This window comes from Prionailurus bengalensis, chromosome C1, assembly GCF_016509475.1.
Source record: "Prionailurus bengalensis isolate Pbe53 chromosome C1, Fcat_Pben_1.1_paternal_pri, whole genome shotgun sequence".
In the NCBI taxonomy this organism is placed as follows: Eukaryota; Metazoa; Chordata; class Mammalia; order Carnivora; family Felidae; genus Prionailurus; species Prionailurus bengalensis.
The window spans coordinates 88,553,645-88,569,750 of NC_057345.1; positions in this window are offsets into that span (position 1 = coordinate 88,553,645).

A 16,106-nucleotide genomic window follows, 5' to 3' on the forward strand; every position below is an offset into this window, starting at 1 on the left:
GCAATCCTAAAATTTGTATGGAGCCACAAAAGACCCCAAATAGCCAACGCAATTCTGAAAAAGAAAAAACTAGAGACATCACAATTCCAGATTTCAGGCTATAATACAAAGCTGTAGTCATCAAGACAATATGATACTGGCACAAATACAGACACATAGATCAATGGAACAGAATAGAAAACCCAGAAATAGACATACAACTATAGGGTCAATTAATCTCTGACAAAGCAGGAAAGAATATCCAATGGAAAAAAGACAGTCTCTTCAACAAATGGTTCTGGGAAAACTGGAATGTAATTTTTTATGAAATAATTTCTTAAGACACTATCCATAGGACTAAGGGTCTTCCTCTTATAGCTACTTTTCTGGCAAACCATTGAGAGAAAGCCCATTTGCTGGAAACAAAGGCATAAGCTTCAGACAGGAAAAATTTGGTAAAATAAAAAGCCATAGAATTAAAAAGAGGAAATAGACATGTACAGCTTGCTCTCTAGATTTGGCATAAACTTCTAAGATTATTCCAGTTAGGCTTCCCAGACTAGGGGTTGTGCACCCTCATAGACAAGCTAGTACAGAATTGCTTCAGATGCTCAAGGGCCTCACCTTCTTTCAGTTAGCACATCTCCAAGCTTGGCTGCCAATGGCAGCCATAGATTTGGATTGCTGCCTACAGAAAACCAAAAGCCCTGGTATAACAAGACTAGAAATAGGGGTGACTGGGCAGCTTATTCAGTTAAGCATGCAACTCTTTGACATCAGCTCAGGTCATGATCTCTTGGTCATGAGATTGAGCCCTATGTCCAGGTCCATGCTGATCGTGGACCCTGCTTGGCATTCTGTCTTTCTCCCTCTCTCTCTGGCCCTCTCCTGCTCACATGCTCCCTCTGTCTCTCTCTCTCTCTCAAAATAAATAAACAAACATTAAAAAAAAGGCTAGAAGTAAAGATAATTATTTTGCTTTGGTAACAGATGGAAAAGAAAACGTTGGTAAAATATAAAAGTCTGAAAATGATTTCAGGGGTGAAGTTATCTGCTTTTCTGTTCTTAATACGAGACTTCAGTCAACAAATATGTGTTGATGGTATAACTTGTGCTAGGCAAGTTTTTAGGTGCTGAGAATTCAGCAGTGAACAAAAGAGACAAATCCCTGCACTCATGGTGCTGACATGCTGTTGGACTTGTCTTACTTTGGGTCTGTTTTATTCAAGGCGGAAACTATCCAGTTTTTTTCCTAATATATATATATATATATTTCACATGCCACACAATTCACCTATGTAAAATGGGCAATTCAGTCATTTTCAGTATATTTTCAGATTTGTGCAACCATCAGCGCAGTCTAATTTTAAAACATTTTCGTCATCCTGCCCCTCCAAAGACATCTCATACCCATTAACAAACACTCTTCTTCTCTCTCCATCTGCCTAGCTCCAGGCAACTAAGTAACATACTTTATGTCTATATAAATTTGCCATTTCTGGACATCTCATATAAATGAAACCATACACTATGTGGTTATTTGTGAGTGGTTTCTTTAACTTGACATAATGTTTGCAAGGTTCATACATATTATAGTATGTATCAGTACCTCACTCCTTTTCTGAAGCTACCTACTTTTATAGCTGTTAATTTAAAATAAGACTTGCCCTAGTTTATGCCCTTTTTAGACTTGTCCATACTCCATAGAAAAGTTCAGGCTTTTTTAAATCTTAGCTCCTTTTTTTAAAAAACGTTTATTTATTTATTTTTGAGAGAGAGATAGAAAGCTCACACAAGATGGAGAGGAGCAGAGAGAGGGAGAGAGAGAGAGAATCCCATGCAGGCTCCACACTCTCAGCATGGAGCCTGATTCAGGGCTTGAGCTCATGAACCATGAGATGATGACCTGAGCTGAAATCAAGAGTCAGACACTTAACCAACTGAGCCACCAAGGAGCCCCAGAAAATTTCATTTCTAAATGAACATAGAGCTTTACATGGGATGGCTTAATTTTAGAACTAGAAAATATTTGGAGGACATCCAGTTAACTGATAGACAAGTCAATAGAGAACTACAAAAGGAAGTGGTTTGATGAAGTTTTCATAATAAGATAGGACTGGAACCTCTGGCTTGACTCTTCTATCATAGGGCTAACTTGGTATGGATTGTGATAGCTTTATTTTCTTTTATCTGGAGGATTCTGTAACTTCTTTAAATTAAATAATTTTGATTCCTTTCAGTTTATAGACTTGCATTTTCCTATAAGACCAATTTTATTAATTTCTAATCTATGATGTGATATATATATATAATTTATATATATTTGGTAAAACATATATATGTCATGTATATATATTTGGTAAAACTAATATATATATATATATATATATATATATATATATATATCAAGCAAATAAGATTTTCTTTGATCACAACCTAATGCCCCGTTTTATATTAGTGTTACAAAAAATATGCCAAGAAATTACTCACCCTGAAAGTGTACACCCTGTCATTTCCAGTAGCACCTTCTCCATGTCTGAATTCAATTGGCTTTCCATTACATAAATTTTTAAAAGGACATAGCCAATAAAATAATACCTATCATCTATATCTGTCTATCTTTCTAAACTTCATGAAATCATTCAGAATACATTTTTTTAAAAAATTATAATGAACAGTGCTTGAGATTATGTTGGAAAACCAGATTAAAATTTTTCAATCTTTTCAGAATCCACAATTAAATCCATTAGCTTCCAGATGAAATGAATAGAGCAGAGTACATGTAATCTAATCAGCAGCCACCATTTTTTTTGACAAGTATTCAGCCTCTACTTAAGCCCATGTACCAAAGTAAAAGATTTATTTCAACTACTACATATCAAATTTCTTAGAAGTTTCTAAAAAAAAAACCTTCAAAATTTGTTGAACTTAAGTTACTCGTATGCCAAGGTTTTCTTATCGTCCTCATATTTATTTTATATTTTGATATTTTCTGCATGGCTTCTGGTGTTATGGCATTTTACTTCCCTTTGATTTGTTCCAACTGAAACCCCTTCCCTTCTTTTCCCAACAACTATCAGGATCTTTCGTGTATTATGTATTATGTTTCTCTGATTATTGTAATACAGTGCAGGTATCATGCTCAGAATCTGTGTTTCAAAATTAGACCTACCTATCCAGAGTGTTACTAGGTGCCTGCCTAGTAACTTATATAGTATACATTTTACTTATATAGTTACTTATATAGTATACATTTTACTTATATCATATACATTTTAATTACTTATACAGTATACATTTTAATTGACTTCCTATTTCACTATTGAAGGTAGAAATTGAGAAGTTATATGAATTCCATCTAAGCATTTGATTACATTTGATAAATGTAAATAGCACAGGAATCTCTTACATATGTCAGAAATCAACTATAGCCATTATTTCTTTATTAGAAATTAACTGTAGCTACTACTCATGTTGCTTACTTTTCTAAATTTAACATGTTCTTAAATTCCAATATTTCTTCAGATCTCCTTTCAGAAGTCCTTAAGGTATATATTAAAATATATACTGAGAAAAAGAAAATTTGATGTAGGTGAGAGAAGTAAACAGTAAAATATTATCTTGGAGAGAGACCTGAGAAAAATGAATCAGAGAGAGACTTGAATGTACATTTCAAAAAAATTTTTTTTTCAACGTTTATTTATTTTTGGGACAGAGAGAGACAGAGCATGAACGGGGGAGGGGCAGAGAGAGAGGGAGACACAGAATCAGAAACAGGCTCCAGGCTCTGAGCCATCAGCCCAGAACCTGACGCGGGGCTCGAACTCACGGGCCGCGAGATCGTGACCTGGCTGAAGTCGGACGCTTAACCGACTGCGCCACCCAGGCGCCCCTGAATGTACATTTCAAAAGAGCTGAGTGTCTCAACCGCATCAAGGGTTCCTCATTTCCAGTGACCTCAACTTCACTTTTTCTCTAACCTTTCTACCAAGGCGTCAAGTTCTCATGCAACTTCTCAGTCTTAAGGTATAAGAAGAAGGAACCAAAGTGCCTAGGCCAGCTCAATGGTCTACTGCTGAAAGCTTGGAAGGGCTCTGATTTTTAGAAAATGTTTTATAACATAATCTTTATCACGTTGAGTCCAGCAAAGAGCAGCACATACCAATCAAAGCTATTTCGGTTGGCAAGATAGGGATGAGTCAAGGATTGTTTGCCTGGATTCTAAAGTCATTTTTTATGCTTTCTGGAGGTTCCCTTTCTTGCAGTCTTCAGGTGTGCAAAATGAATACTTGGACCCTACATTTGCGTCTCAGTTTAACAATGATTTAAGTGTTCCTCTCCATCTCAGGTTCCCAAACCTGAGTCCTTTGTTATTGTCTTTAGAAGCTCCTGCCAAGACTCTGTAAGTTCTGTAACCTCAAACTAAATGCTAAAACGTTATAAATAAATGAATCAATTTTTTTTCTTTTCAATCACAGAACAATAGTTACATTATCTTATTTAGGTTTCTTTAAGGACATTTTGTATTTTACTCACCTTAAATTTTTATAGTAATATACATAGCAACATATTTATAGTAATATATAGAAATAGGAAAAATGGAACTAAGAGGGATACTCCTGAAACACCAGATCCTACATGATACACGGCTCTCTGGCCAAAAGTCTCACCTGTTATTTTTCTGGTCACCAATTCCAATGTGTTGGGGGAGGTTTCTCCATACCACCTAACAATTCTCACACACCAGCTGTCCTATAACGTAACTCAATTCAGATACTATCTCCCAGTGATAGCATCATATTCCACAGGTTCAGGGCTCAGTCCTACAGTACTGTCCCCCTCCCTTCACATGCCAATGGCAAGACCAGGTTGTCACTATTCTGACTACTTCTGTCACTGTTTCTGACCCACAGATTATGAATTGGAGGTTCTAACAATCCCCTCCTCAAATCTGATTAATTTGCTAGAGTGGCTGACAAAACTCACAGAAACATTTTACTTACTAGATTACCAGTATTAAAAAGAAATCGATAGGCTCAAAACAGCATCACTTGGAAGAAGCCAAGTCACCAAGCCAAGGCTTAATACCTAACCTAATTGCAGTTTCAACCTCTCAAAGTAATGTAAGTCTTAACCTGTCAATCAGGAATTTTCTGATAAGCACCAGCAAGGTAATCTGTCACATGGACCCTCTTCATCCCCCAAAGGAAGATGAGGTGATCCACCTAGTAAGATCCCCTGTCCTTCCACCTAAGGAAAAGTGACTTTGCCTGGATCATCCCTTTGTTATTTCGCTGATAACTTTCTTGCCCCAGCCTTCTTCCTATAAAAACTTTCCATTTTGTACAACTCTCTATCTCCCCTCTACTTGCTAGATGAGATGCAGCCTTAATCGCTTAATAAGTCTCAGTTGAATCTTCGTTCTTTAACACCAATTTATTATAAAAGGATATAACTCAGGAATGGCCAGATGGAAGAGATACATAGGGCAAGTTATGTGGAAACGGTATGGGATTTCCATGTCCTCTCTGACAGCCACTTTCCCCAAATCTCCACACATTCACCAAGCCAAACCCCATCCTTTTAGGTTTTTATGGTGGCTTTATTACTTAGCATGATTAAATCATTGGCATTGGCTATCAATTCGACCTCCAATTTCAAACATCTTCCTCTCCACAGAGGTCATGGGGGTGGGGATGAAAGTTCCAACCCCTGAATCAGCCTAGCAACCAGCCCCCACCCTTAGGTGTGGTCCCGAAGTCACCTCACTAACATAACAAAAGATACCTTTGTTCTCTCAGGAAATTGATTGGTTCTATTAATTTAATTGAATTTTGGAAAACAACCTAGATCATGTAAATCCTCTCTTTTAAAACCCCCAGTGGCTCCCCATACCCTTCAGTATAAAATTTTAAATTCTTACCATTGTCTCTAAACTTCTGTATCAGGAGTTGGAAAACATATTCTATAACGTTTCTATAATGTTCTATAACATTATTTTCTGTAGTAACTACCAAACTTTGCTTTGGTTGTTAAATATAGGGGAAGCTAGGTATGGGGTAGATGCGAACTCCTTGTACTATCTTTGCCATCTTTATATAAATGTAAAATTACATTAATAGAAAAGTGTACCTTTAAAATATTTTAATTAAATTTAAAGGCGCAATTTTATAATTACACTGTTCATGGATTTTTAAATTCAAGAGAATGTCTAATTCACAATAGAATGTCTTGAATATTATTCTGATTATTACTGGAGGAAACCAGTATAACTGGTATAACCAGTATAACTATTACCGGAGGAAACCAGAAAAATAACCAGGAAACCACCATGAAGTTTCTAAAATAGAATCTTAATATTATATTATACACCCAGAATTTAAAGTTAAGCCATTTTTGGCATTACCAATGTTCAAAAATTATCAAAATTAAATTATTAACATTTTCAACAATGGTTTGGCATTATCTTTCATATTGTCTACAATGTTTGACGTATCAAAATATTATGGTGTTGCAACAAATTCATAACATCCTGTGATTATAGAAGCTTTTCATTGATCTTTAACTTACTTCACCTAAGTATGTGTTCTATTGAAATAGGGTTTGGTAGGATGCAAACAATGAGAATAAGTGGACTTGTCCAAAGCAACACAATTACTTATGACAGAATCAGGATAAAATCCAAAGTAATTATTGGTGCCTACAAGGTCTAATCATGAGCCCATGTCATGGCAGGTGGACTGCAGGCTGCTTGAAGGATAGGACCTAAAGGAAAAATGTATGTCATACCCATCCAGTGTAGCATCCTCAACATGGTAGATATAGATATCAAATCAACAAATTTCCAGTGAGCTTGTTAATGAGCCACAAATAAAGGACATTTAGACACATTGGAAAAAGGGGTGTAGATTTTCTGAAATTTGACTCTTAGAAACAAATTTCTCTTTTATAAGAAATGAAAGCTCTGATTTTATAATGTATTCAACCTCCTATGAAAGCTCTGAATTTTATAATATATTCAAACTTCTATTTTTCAGAAGCTCATTAGATCCATTTATTGCATACTTTTCCTTTTTATGAGATTGTAAAGTTTTTATGCTGACCGTAGCACAAGAAAAGAAATAAAGCACCATACACCATCGAGTGACTTCATCTACCAATAGCTTAAAGGGAAACATAAAAATAGAAACCCAAATGCAGATGTATTTTGAAGCAATGCTGCATAATTACCAATTAATGCAAAGAAGAGAAAGTTTCTCTGATATATATCAGAGTTAAAAACTAAGTTCTGTCTGTCAACTCCATTTTCTTATGCACTATATTTAGGGCAGGAGCAGGGAGAGTCAATTGTAAATACAGAGCCAAGATACAAGTGCTACAATAAATGGAATTTTCATTACTGTGAAATCACTGCTTTAGCAATTGCCTACTTAAAAAAATATATAGGAAAAAATGTTTACATTAAAAGTTAGTAATTTTTTATTTCCCCAAATTTCCCTTCCTTTTTCAAGTTTAAGCCCATGTTTTAAGGTCATTTTAAATAAGTGCAAGTATGAAATTCATTGCTTTGAAAATACTAATTTATTGTCAACAGCAGTGGTGTCTTTATTTATTTAGCAGCCACCCATTTATGTGCATATTGAACAGTTATTCTGTGCCAGACACTGCGCATTAAGACTAGAAACACCTTAGATTTCGTGCTCTTATAGAGTTCATGTTCTAGTGGAGAAATCTAGACTATCAAGAGTTGGTCAACAATACTTGAGAATAACATTAAAAATAACAGCAGTCCCAGAAATAATACTAATAATTACCATTTTTATTGTCTACCCTATGTCAAGCACTATGCCATAATTTTAATCTTATTTGATCTGACATGAAACATTGGAGACGGATATTTACAAATGAGACAATGAGGTGAACAAAAATGTTAAACATAGTAAGTGGTGGTCAGGATTTGAACACTGGTCTTAGTAAAAAGTCCAGGCCTTTTAACCTTTTTTACACTGCCTTTCAAAACTACCTAAAAATTTGAGGTGAAAAACAAACCCTTTTGTAAAAAAATAAAAGCATTATGTTTCATTTCTAGAAATAAAATCTATAATCCATCTCTAGAAATGTAAATATTTAGGATCCTTAATAGGTAGTAACAAAAATTCTGAGATCGGTCATTTTGAGATAAAATCTAGATCCGTCACTAACTAGCTGTGTAAATCTGGGTCAGATCAATATTTGAACATATAATATTTAAACTTCATAAATTCAATATTTAACCATTCTTTGTCTCAGCTTTCTCATTTGTAAATGTTTGCATGAATATTAAATGAGTTAATAAGGGTAAAGTGCTTAGAACAGTGCCTACCTGTATAAGTAATAAATAAATATTAGCTATTTTCATTGTTATTAATCTGTATTCTGTGGACCAATCAGAAAAGATCTGAAGTTTTAAGGGACTCCATTGACGATCCTTGTACCTATCCCAGCAAATATCAGGGTGCCATATTCTTGTGTCTTCTTCACTACTAGTAAATATTTGTCACCTGTCTTAAGTGTCTCTTTCTCCTTCATTCCCATGGCTTCTCTCCACACTTTAACCTTCCATTCTTATCCTTCTCCTTATATTCTTTAATCTCTACATTTTTACTTTCTTCTTCCCTTTTCTTCATTTCAAACTTTCAAAATTGGCTTATAATTTCCATTAAAATTTTTACATATTTGTTTTTCCTTTACAGTGGCCCTACTGTACAAATCCTGCTGTTTAATCAATATCCTATAATGTTCTGCAGACCATTATGTTTTTCCCTTTCTTGAAGTATCAGTGCAGATTCTAACACAGCATGGTGCTGACAGGTAAGCATTGCACATTTGTTCATAAGGTGCATAAACTTTGTCTACTACCATTTTGTAACTTGATATCCTCCTATTCAGAAGAGTAAGTAGGAGGGAAAGAAAAGTTAATGTCTTTTTTACTTCCTTTATTTTATCCTTCAGATTCAGTCCTTTTCTGCCAGAATCTTACATTGTGCTGTTATGTTATGTCATATCATATCACATCGTATCATATCCTATCATATTGTGTTTTATTTTCAGAAACATTCAATTTGATTTGTATGAACTCTTTCCAGCTTCGAATCTCTTTCTTTCACTGTCCTCTGGACACATTACAAATGAATATGAACATTTTCTGAACTGTAATCTAGTGCCAAGGTGGAGTGGGTTCTTCTGACCACTACATTGTTATAAACAAAACTCATACCGTAATTTTTTCTCAAATGACATCACAAGATTTTCTACCCAAAGCATGAATATCTTTGGATGAGGGAGGCAACCAGAAGTGAAAATAGATGTAGGAAAATTATATATTATACTTTGTAATGTTTGTATTCAGCACATTTTGAACCAACATCTGCCCCTTAGATGTAGTCATACAATGTCTATGGATTTTTAATGATTGGGTATCCAAGCATAAAATGCTTAGAAATAATTGATTTACAATTAATACCCTTTGAAATGCCATGGAAATGAACAATTTTTACTTCAGATGTAAAACAGTCAATTGTAGTTTTCTTTTTAAAATGGGATGAAAATATATTCAAACCTAGGTGGAAACATCTTCCTCCAAATCAACATGAAAATTTTCTCTAAAATTAAGACCTCTCATAAGTGTCAGCTTTGGGGACTCTTGGTAGAGAAGATATAATTCTATGAATATCAGCCACCATCTCAATAGTATCTCATAAAAATGTGAAGGCATTGGGGGTACAATACAAACAGCAAGGCCTCCTTTCTAGGCTGTCTCCTTGCTTGCTGCTTAGGCAGGGTCCTCAGACCAGAACTTTCAGTGTCACTCTCTCTCTCTCTCTCTTTTTTTTTTTTTTGACCCTGAGATCAAGGACTGAGCTGATATCAAAAGTCGGATGCTTAACCAACTGAGCCACCCAGACACCCCTATCAGTATCTCTTTTTGACCAATGCTACTCAAATTTGAAAGTGCTTATGATTCCAATCTTGATTCAGGAGGTCTGGGATGGGCTGAGATTCTGCATTTCTGATAAATTCCCAGGTAATATTAAGGCTGCTGGCTGCTGGTCCACATGTTGAGTAGCAAAGGTTCTAGAAAGCCAAGGGTAACTATTATGGATGTATTTTAACAGCCTACCCATGATGATTTTATTTTATGATGGTACACCTTCAGTATGTATATTTGTGATGTAATTTACAAATAGTTAATATTTATTGAATACACATCTATGAGAAAAAATTTAGAGGTAAAAACTTATGAAAAAATAAAATTAAATAACTGGTAAAGTTTTCTGAGGCATGAAAATTACCATGAAAAAAAGTCAGAAGAATTTCATCAGACTACTGATGAAATTTCAGTATATATATATATATATATATATATATATATATATATACACACACACACATATATAGACACATATTATGTAGAGGCAATAATTTAATTCAACTTCTTACTTGATAGCCACATCCTGATGATGAGAAAAAAAATCTTTTATTATTTCTTAGACAGCTTGAAAAGAAGCACTCATTTTTAATTGCATATGAACCACATTTTCTTTTTCATAAGGGAAAAAACAGTAAAATCAAGATATTTTACAATTATTAGGTTGTCAAAAATTTTGAAATTTGTATCTTAATATGTTAAGATTGTACGATTTTTTTTTGGCATTTCCCTATTCTGAATGAAATAGTTGAAAATTTTACTACCTGATTTATTTAATTCCTGATAGATGTAGCATATCCTGCTTGGGAAGCATTTTGTAAAATGGGATATTGCTGTGTGAATAAAAATCTGTAACAAATGCATATGCAAGAAATTTAGAATGTTTGGAACTGCAGGAGTCTTTGGAATCATCTGGTATAATTCTTTTATTTCAAAAACGACAAATCAAAGGTCCAATGAACTAGATGATTTATCCAAGGCCCTACCCTGCTAGTTAGTGGCAGAGCTAGGACGAAAGCCCAAAGCTCTTAATGCCCAAGAGTTGTTTGTTTTTCCATAACAGTTTGAATTTCTGGCTTGTTATCTGAGTTTAACTTTTCAAGAGCCTAGAGAATGATGATGATGATGATGATGATGATGATGATGACGACGATGATGATTTTTAACATGTGTGACATAAAAAGCCTTCACCCCAGAAATATCTATATACTCAATTTTTTTTCTGTTTAATGAAACTAAAATATTTACCAACGTATACATTCACTTTAAAAAAGAAACAATTTCAATGGCAAGTTATCAAATAAGGAATAATATATTTGTTGGAAGAAACTTATCTTCAAAATTAGAGGGTATGGGGTTTAAACTGAAAAACAAAATCAAGAAATTTGGGGTGCCTGGGTGGCTCAGTCAGTTAATCATCCAACTCTTGCTTTCAGCTCATGTCATGATCTCATAGTCATGTGATAGAGCCCCATGTCAGGCTCCATGCTGAGTGTGGAGCCTGCTTAAGATTTTCTCTTTCCCCTGCTCTCTGCCCCTCCCCCACTCTCTCTCTCAAAATAATTAAACCTTAAAAAAGAAAAGAAAAAAGGGGTGCCTGGGTGGCTCAGTTTGTTCAGCATCTGCCTCTTAATTTCCGCTCAGGTCATGATTTCACAATTCGTAAGATCGAGCCCCACATCAGGTTCCATGCTGACAGTGCAGAGCCTGCTTGGGATTTTCTCTCCCTCTCTCTCTTTTCCTCTCCTGCTTGCACTTTCTCTCTCAGAAAATAAATAAATAGACTTTATTAAAAAAAAAGAAAATAAAATAAATTAAATACACATATTTGAAATGTGACTACTACTTTTCTTGTTTTAAGTATGAAGTAATGTTAAATTAAAATAATTTTCAAATTATGACAAGTCTGGATCCTCACCTGCCCCTCATGGCAGGAAAGCCAGCTTTTTCCCAATATCTCAAACTATTCTTAAGAACTTGCTTGCCCTGGATTATTGAATTCTTGCTCCTCTCCTGCTTGCCTAACGTGGCCAGAGACTAAGAACCCAAGTGTACCTTATTAAGCCAGATTTATGCAAGTGCTGGCCCTCTCACAGCCTCTCTTTGTGGTTAAAAGTTATCCAGTACCAAATTGCTCTCCTGGCTAAAGTTCAGAGCAGGTCAGCTATCTGGTGCAAGGCCATAAGCAATAGAAATTGCCACAGGCTGAAGCTCTGAGTTAGGCAGAAATGTAAGAAGCTCAGAAGTCAATTTGGCTCTGAGGTAAGGACTTTTTCAATGCAGCTGCTCATTCTTTGGGGAAGGATTCCTCCCAGTGTTAGATTCATTAAGGAGTTCCCACAGAAGAAGAATGATCTTGAGGCTTAACCGTAACAGATTTTTATTTTATTTTATTTTATTTTATTTTATTTTATTTTATTTTATCAATTTTATCTTATTTTATTTATTTTTTATTTTTTATTTTATTTTTTTTTATTTTGAACTTTATTTTTTTTAATTCTAGTTCAAAGTTTAAAGTAAAATTAAGGGGAAATTCAAGAGATTTACTATATATCCCCTACCCCCTGCCCACAACTGGCATAGCCTCTCCCATCATCAATATTTGGCACCAGAGCAGTACATTTGATACATTGATGAACCGACGTTAACACGTCATTATCACCCAAAGTTCATAGTTTACCTTAGGATTCACTCCTGGTGTTATACATTCCATGGGTTTGGATAAATATATAATGTTGTATTAATCATTATGGCATCATAGAGAGTAATTTTACTGCCCTAAAAATCTTCTGTGCTCTGCCCATTCATCTCCCTCACCCATAACCCCTGGCAACCACTGATCTTTCTACTGTCTTCATAGCTTTGCTTTTACCAGAATGTCATATGGTAAGAATCATACAAGGTGTGGCTTTTTCAGATTGGCTTTTTCGTCTTTTCATGGCTTAATAGTTAATTTTAGTAATGACTAATATTCCATTTTCTGGATGTACCACAATTTATTCATTCACCTAGTGAAAAACATCTTGCTTCCTTCCACATTCTGGTATCTATGAATAAAGCTGCTATAAACATCTATATGCAGATTTTTGTGTGGACGTAAGTTTTCAACTCCTTTGGGTAAATACTAAGGAGTGTGATTGCTGTATCATATGGTAAGAGTGTGTTGTTTCATAAAAAAGTGCCAAAGTATCTTCCAAAGTGGCTGTACCATTTGCACTTCCACCAGCAATGAATGAGAGTTCCTGTTGCTCCACATCCTTACCACCATTTGATGTCATCAGTGTTCTGAATTGTGGGCATTCTAATAGGTGTGTGGTAGTATGTCATTATTTTAATTATCATTTCACTTATATAATGTGGAACATCTTTTCATATACTTATTTGCCATTTGTATATCTTCTGTGGCAATGTGTCTGTTAAGGTTTGGGGCCATTTTTTTAATGGAAGAGCTTGTTTTCTTATTGTTGCCTTTTAAGAGTTCTTTGTATATTTTGGATAACATATTTTTTTTTCTTTGTCAGTTTTGTATCTTTTGCAAATATTTTCTCCTAGCATATGGATTTTTTTCTCATACTCTTGACATTGCCTTTCACAGAATAGAAGTTTTTAATTTTAATAAAGTCCAGATTATTATTTCCTTGATAGGTCATGACCTTGCTGTTTTATCTAAAAAGTCATTGTCATATCCAGGGTCATTCAGGTTTTCTTCTAGGTGATCTTCCAGGACTTTTATAGTTTTGCATTTGACAGTAGGTCTATGATCTATTTTGAGTTAATTTTGTGTAGGATGTAAGATGTGTCTAGATTCTTTTTTTTTTGCATGTGGATGTTCAGGTGTTTCCAACACCTTTTGTGCAAGACAGTATCTTTACTTCATTATATATTGTCTTTGCGCCTTTGTCAAAGATACATTCACTAATTATGACATCTTTTAAAGAATATATTTTTCAACTTGCTTGCCTTCCATTTTTTCAAGCATGTCCACAATCATAGGTTTGAGTGTATTCCAGCATAAACTATACACTCTGCTCAAATTCCACCCTCCCTAAGACAATGTCAAGTGTAGGTCACCAGTCTAGAATCTCTCTTTTTCATACTGAAGATTGTCTTTTGCACATGGGACTGACAATCCCTTATTGCAAACTTCAATGTGCAACACTCTGAAATTTAAGATATTTTAACAATCCTCAATCTCAAGGAGAAAGATTATGGTTCCACTTCCTTTATAAATAGAAGTTTCTTTGGCTTTTAGGTAAAATTTTGTCTGCAAATACTCATGTCAGAGGATATTGCCTAAGTCCACACAACACCAAATTGTAAACCCTGGGCTTTTGACATGCCCAAGTATTCTGATATACTCCTTTCAGAAAAGTATAGATACCTTTCTACATAACTAACAAGAAAGGGGAAATCTGTTTCAAAGGTGATAATACAACATTTGAACAAAGCACAGTATTGCTACCTTTAAATATCAGGCCAAATATAAATAAAAATAATTTAGATAGATAGATAGATAGATAGATAGATACCAACAAGGGAACAGCTATATATAGTACTTGAGAACACTGAGAATAACTTAAACTTGAACAATTGATATCAAAAGAAACCCAATATAAAAGAAAGATGAATATATGACTGTTATAAAATAGACGAGTTTTGGTTCCTTAGTTGATGATTGATTCAAGCATTCAAAAAATGTTTATTGAGCATCTGTTCTATAATAGAAAAGACATTTTGTCTTCATTTCAACTTCTTTATGTGTATACATTTAACTCTTTATAACTATTTCTTTAAGTTGTTCTATATATTTTAATTTCTCATTATTATCTTTATGTAATTTAGGACACCAATATTTATTGACTATGTAATAAACTAGAGAATGCAATATTCTACCCTTGAATTAAAAAAAAAATCTGTTGGGGCGCCTGGGTGGCTCAGTCGGTTAAGCGGCTGACTTCGGCTCAGGTCATGATCTTGCGGTCCATGAGTTCGATCCCCGCGACGGGCTCTGTGCTGACAGCTCAGAGCCTGGAGCCTGTTTCAGATTCTGTGTCTCCCTCTCTCTGACCCTCCCCCGTTCATGCTCTGTCTCTCTCTGTCTCAAAAATAAATAAACATTAAAAAAATTAAAATATAAAAATCTGTTAAAACCTCAAACTATTTCCATGTGTTTTGATAGTTATTTGCATATAAAAAGCAAATTTGGCATCTGGCTAATCATATCTTTTACCAAAGACTTTAGACTTTAGAAAACTTGACTGTCTTTCATTATCTCACTCATTCATTAAGTATTTATTGAATATTAACTTTTACCATGCACTAATCTAAGTGCTGGAATACAACATTGAATAAACCACATGCAGTTATTTAAACTGAGATTCAGATATCACAGATTGCTCCAGTACTCACTGATTTCAGTGTCCTAAAGGACTTACAGTCTGTTATGCAATTTTAAAACTAATCATACTTATTCATCAATTTTGCAGGTTTAAAATTTTTTTAATCCTCAATAGCACCATTCTAATAATATTTTGCAAAAACACATATAATGTCATATAATGAAAGATAATTTAAAAAATATTTTGAACCTGATTTGGTGACCTAAAACATCAGTTTAATAAGTTTAGCTTTTATCCTCTAACAAGTGAGGAAACTTATTCTTTTCATTGGGTTAAGTGAATAGCCTTACTGTGTCCATAATGGATAAGAGGAGGCTTCAAATAGAGTCAGAAAAAACTGTCAAAAGTTTATAATATATAGGATGAATGATAATTAGATGTCCAGAGTGACAATGTCCAGAGTGACAATGGAAAAGATAAATAGAAATTGATGGATATGAAATATCTACTTGTACCTATCTCCATTCCTTTTAGGTCCCCTGCTTAGCTCTATAAACCAGGGGACTGACCCTGACAGTCTCCATTTCCCAGGCTCCTCTTTCAGACTCTTGCTGTCAGCTCAGCTCATGATCTCACTATTTATGGGTTCCATTCCCTGTGAGGCTCAAGGCTGGCAGTGTGGAGCCTGATTGGGATTCTCTCTCTCCCTCTCTCTCTCTCTCTGCCCCTCCCTGATGTGCATGAACACAGCCCCTCTCTGTTTCAAAATAATAAAATAAACTTTAAAAAAAATTTTTTTAAAGAAGAGGATCCCTTGGGTC